Below are 4,570 nucleotides of genomic sequence, written 5' to 3'. Positions count from 1 at the left end.
CACCTGGAGGGGAATTCTGAATGTGTCTAAGGCTGTGCAGTCAGGGCTGAATTCCTGACTGCCCTGTTCCAAACACAAGGGGTGGGGGTGGGGGGCATCCAAAGGGTTGACTGATCTTTTCCTGTGGCACAGAATCCTGGACAATCTGACTCCTCACAAGTCCCCAGCCCTCTCGGGTTGCCAAGGGAGAACCTGAAAAGAAGGAGAACCTATCAGATATACATTGGCCCCTCGGAGGACTCTCTGTTTAACTCATAATCAAAACAACTCAAACCCAGCTACTGTTTGCGTATCTGCCACGATTCTCCACTTCAGCAGGCTGCAGGCTCTGGGTATGACAGGCTGTCTTTCAGACTCCAGCAGGATCTGCCAAAACCCCAACACATAGGCAACTGAAAAATCAAATACCATTAAGCTAGGACGATCTCACACCTTCCGTTCCCCCATCCTGCCGAGGTCGTGAGGACCCAAGTGTCCAGAGCCCCGCCCACATCCCTTTTTTCAACCATAGCCACCCAGAGCCCCTAGGACATTCTCAGTGCATGGATAAAAAAAGAACCAAGGAGAAGAGGGGATACCGTCTCATCAATAGATGAAGGAGCCTCTCAACTCAAATAGACTCAAAAAGGGAAAAAGAAAGGAAGACCCTCATTTTTAAGTGTTCCCAATCTGCAGATAACGTTAGGTGTTTAGATTTGCCGCCAAACATAATTGAAAATAAAATAGGCACTGAATGCACGGGGCACATCTTTCGATCTCACACCCTAAAAGCTTCTTGTGAAACTGAAGGCAAGGTCCTTTTCCTAGGAAAAGGGTCAGCTTTTTACAGCCTCTTGGTCCTTCCGGGAAGTGGACTGGACCTGGCAGGTTCAGCTATAGTTCTAGCTGTTGGTGCTGATTACCGTACAGTTATTAATGAGTAGGCATTGTTTGGGCTGTGATTTTGACTATAGCCTGCTGATTTAATGGCTCACACCAAGTTTAGGGAGTGCAGCCTTCACTCTTAATTACGGAACCGCGGCTGTGCTCCCATAACTAAAGACAGTCAGCATACCTATGAAGACCTGACAGAAAGCACCATATAGAAGGCAAAAACAGCACACTGACGCAACAGCCCAAAGGCAGGGTACCAGAAAGCCATCGCCCGATGCTACCACGTTATCAAAATTTTACTTCTAGGAGACGAGGCATTTATTTATTTATTTATTTATTTATTTATTTATTTATTTTAGGATTTCTATTTTTCAGATGCTGGCAATCAGAGCACTATAACTTTGAGTTTTTGAATGATGGGTAGAGAAATTCTGGTGAGAAAGAGACTGTCCGTGTGCTGAAAGTCCTGTAGAAGGGTACAGTAGGGCTCTGTACCTGGGCTAGCAAGCAGGTGGGGCTTGCTGGGACCCCCACCACCACCACCTGCCTGAGCTGTGCACAGATCCTGCAGTCAGTCTATGCATGGCTGTGTGGTCTCTGAGAGCATCCCTCTCCCTGGTGCCCTGGCAGGGCCTGCCTGAGGAAGACAGTGCTACAGACACACCCACCCAGGGATGTGGGCCACCCTGATATATATGGCCACTCATGTTTACCATCATTTGGTGGGATCTTTTACAGACCCAGGAAGAGAAAGAGAGATTTGATTACAACCTCTTGGATCTAGACAGGGAGCCCTGGCCGGTCCTTATCAATCTAAGCCTTGAGCTGTCTTTTCTAGATTCTCAGTTACATTGGGAAGAAATGAGTGTAATTTACTAATCTGCAGTTATCCATTCTCAAACCAGCAACGTTTCCAAAAGAGATGAGATTTCCGGTTCCACCACGAGTCTGATTACCTGATGGACAATCGCCACCTTGGGAAAGCAGCCGAGAGATTCCGGCTTGCCAATCTGAATTAGCTTGACAGGTGAATTCTTGTTCTGGTCCCATTGTTTCATCTGGGGAATCTGTGGGTGAATTTGAGCTATTCTGAGTGTGTGTGTATTTTCAGAGCTTGATATCAGGGTGGCTCAGGCCTTGAGAAATGCTCACAGTCACACTCCTTAAATGTCCAGTGTTGCAGCCCGTGAGGGCCTCGGCCCAGGCTCATAGCCTTTGCTGGCAAAGGCTGTTTACAGTCAGGGCCTCATTGCTATGCTAATGCCCAGAGCGGCCTCAATTTGCAATTCTCCCCTGGAAATGGTATTCAGAAGTCTGCTGCTACACTGTTCCAGTCTAGGTGGAGGATGCTGGGAATTTTTTTTTCTTCCTCTTCCTGGCCAGGCAGGTAAAATAAACTTACCTCTGGTGACGGTAGACACACATCACCTCCCTGAGGCCTTCTTGGGGCTGCACAGGAAGACCCTTGCAAGGCCAGGTTAAAATACTGATACTGCCCTTTTCAGAGCAGGAGGTAAGGGTGAGAAGGCCCAGTTCTATCTGCAAATTGTTATCCACAATTACAAATTTCTAGTCTTTTGTGCAAATGATGATCCCGTCGAAATGTCTTCCCTAAGCATCGGGGGAAGGGTTTGCTAGAGATAACCCCTTTTCTTTGCCTGTGGGAAAAAAAATAAACGTAAAGTTTACCCTGGAATCAAATGATTAATGAAATGTGTTCAGTATACCCAAGCTGTTCACCATAATAGAAGAATAGTTTCGATGTTTGGCGTCCTGAAGTCATGGATGGCAATTGGAAAAAAAAATTTTTTTTTTTTTGGAGAGGCCAAAAGGGCTGAGTGATTAAAGGGTTAATATTCAAATCAGAAATTTGCAAGGCCTGCATAATGGGAGCGCCACCCTCATAACAATAGGAATTTTTAACAATATCCAGCCCTTGTTAGCAAGAGAGTTACAAGCACCGAGGGCAATCAGTGTGTCTTGTCAGTTTCTTTTTATCTACCATCTCCAACCGCCGAGGAGCCGAAATGAAGCACTTTGGAATTATCAATTTCAGCCACATTTGCATAACAAAGCCCCCGAGGAAGAGGCATGATAAATGTAAAGGACCCCTCTTGGAAAAGGAACTGTCAACCGCGCCCCGAAAGATTCTCCGACCGACTGCATTCTCCCGGACCGCAGTCAGCGAAAATAGAAAGAAAGCATTAAAGAAAGTCATTCTCTCAGAGAGAAAAATCTCCCCCTCTGCACAGACAGCGCTGGATGAAATGACATTATGCATATGAAAATGTCCAGAAAGATGTTTGATTTATGTATGCATTAGATGCAAATTCCATTACGGTGCGCGCGCTGTTGTGTGATTTGGCGCTGAACACATCAGCGCCCTGATCAGATCTGATCTCATTAATTCCGACAAGGAGAGAGAGAGGGAATTGAGAAGAATTTATGGCCTGGACACTTGAAAGAAGTAAATTGTAATTCTGTTTAAAGCTGTAGCGAACCCTTTAAACACCTTTTATTATAAGAAAGCAGTACTCACTTTCCCAACATTGTAAGGACTTACTTCATCTTGTGTGGGGGCTTCTGGTCTTCAATTAGGGGACCAAAAGAAAAAAATGCTATAACCTTATTTAAAGGGAAACAAAAGCAAATAAAAATGTCTCTTTTGGAGCAAATTCCAGCAAAAGGCTCGTGACACTAGATCAAAGGAGAAACGGTTTTTGCAAACGTTTGGGTAAATGTTTGGCTCTAAAGGTCTCCTCTGCCTTTTTGTTTGGTTGTTTGGTTTCGTTTGGAGGTTTAATATTTTCAAATAAGACACTAAAGAGTAAATGGGGATTTTTTTTTTTTAATGGAGCTAGGTAACCAATTCACATTTTTAAAACGTCTTTAATTGCTTTACGGAGGAAGGTGCTACGGAAAATATTCCAGGAGCGATTACAGTGGGAAAAGTTGTCTTTTGAAAGCTCGAGGCACCAGAACCACCTGCAAAGATCAGTCAATTTCAGACCCAAATTAATAATCATCATGATAATCACCCAACTGCCAAAACAGTTTTCAGAGAAAATATATTTTTATAGGGGAAACTGCGGATTGCTTCTCACTATCAATACTGATTTCTTATCTTCCCTTTGCCTAGGAACACGACCTTTATAAGTCGCTTCCTCCTCTTAGGACCTATAATCACCCTTCATGGGTGAGATGCCCTATATTTACTCCAGAGGGAGTGAAAAGCAGAAAGTGTCTCAATATGTTATTGCATCAAGAAATCATGGTCCCTCCCCCAGCTTTCATGACCCCCCGGGGTGCAGCTTTGCCTGGGAGAGTTCCGCTCGCCTCGCGCGCCTTTCATCTTCCAAGGCTGTGATTAACTGTCTTCTCCGGGCCGGAGGTGGGGGGCAGACGCTGGCTTCGGAAAACCTTAGTTACCGATCATGTTTGATTTCAGATGGAAATGAAGATATCGAGACGGCGTGCTCCCGGGTGCAGCTTTTTCAGCTGGGGTAGAAATCACTGTTGGGTTTAGGAAATAAACGATCCCAATTGATGCCGCAAAACTTAGACTCGACCAGGGATAAGCAGCGTTTGGAAGGGCGAAGGGGGTTCGGGACCAGGTAAATCTGCTTAAACTTCACATTGTCAAAGGCTAATCTCCAGGTCATTCCTGATTTCTGCCCTAGTCCTAAAAGTATCTCCT

General features: G+C 45.2%; 2 long non-coding RNA genes across 2 annotated transcripts in view; one reads left to right on the top strand and one right to left on the bottom strand.

Annotated features, from left to right (window-relative positions):
* Positions 1 to 1,842: 1,842 nt before the first annotated feature.
* Positions 1,843 to 3,564, bottom strand: LOC114618754. Its single transcript, XR_003711003.1, has 3 exons — positions 3,437 to 3,564; positions 2,276 to 2,531; positions 1,843 to 1,940 (listed from the first exon to the last, which is right to left on the bottom strand). It is a non-coding gene; the product is annotated as an uncharacterized LOC114618754 (long non-coding RNA).
* An 834-nt stretch (positions 3,565 to 4,398) lies between these two features.
* Positions 4,399 to 4,570, top strand: part of LOC114618650 — a 2,200-nt gene continuing 2,028 nt past the window's right edge. Inside the window, exon 1 of the long non-coding RNA XR_003710992.1 lies at positions 4,399 to 4,487. This is a non-coding gene — a long non-coding RNA (uncharacterized LOC114618650). The remainder of the gene's footprint in view (positions 4,488 to 4,570) is intronic.

The sequence above is a fragment of the Grammomys surdaster genome, unplaced genomic scaffold (assembly GCF_004785775.1).
Source record: "Grammomys surdaster isolate TR1022 unplaced genomic scaffold, NIH_TR_1.0 144, whole genome shotgun sequence".
In the NCBI taxonomy this organism is placed as follows: domain Eukaryota; kingdom Metazoa; phylum Chordata; class Mammalia; order Rodentia; family Muridae; genus Grammomys; species Grammomys surdaster.
Note: the sequence above shows the minus strand (reverse complement) of the source record. Positions and strands in the feature narration are given on the sequence as shown.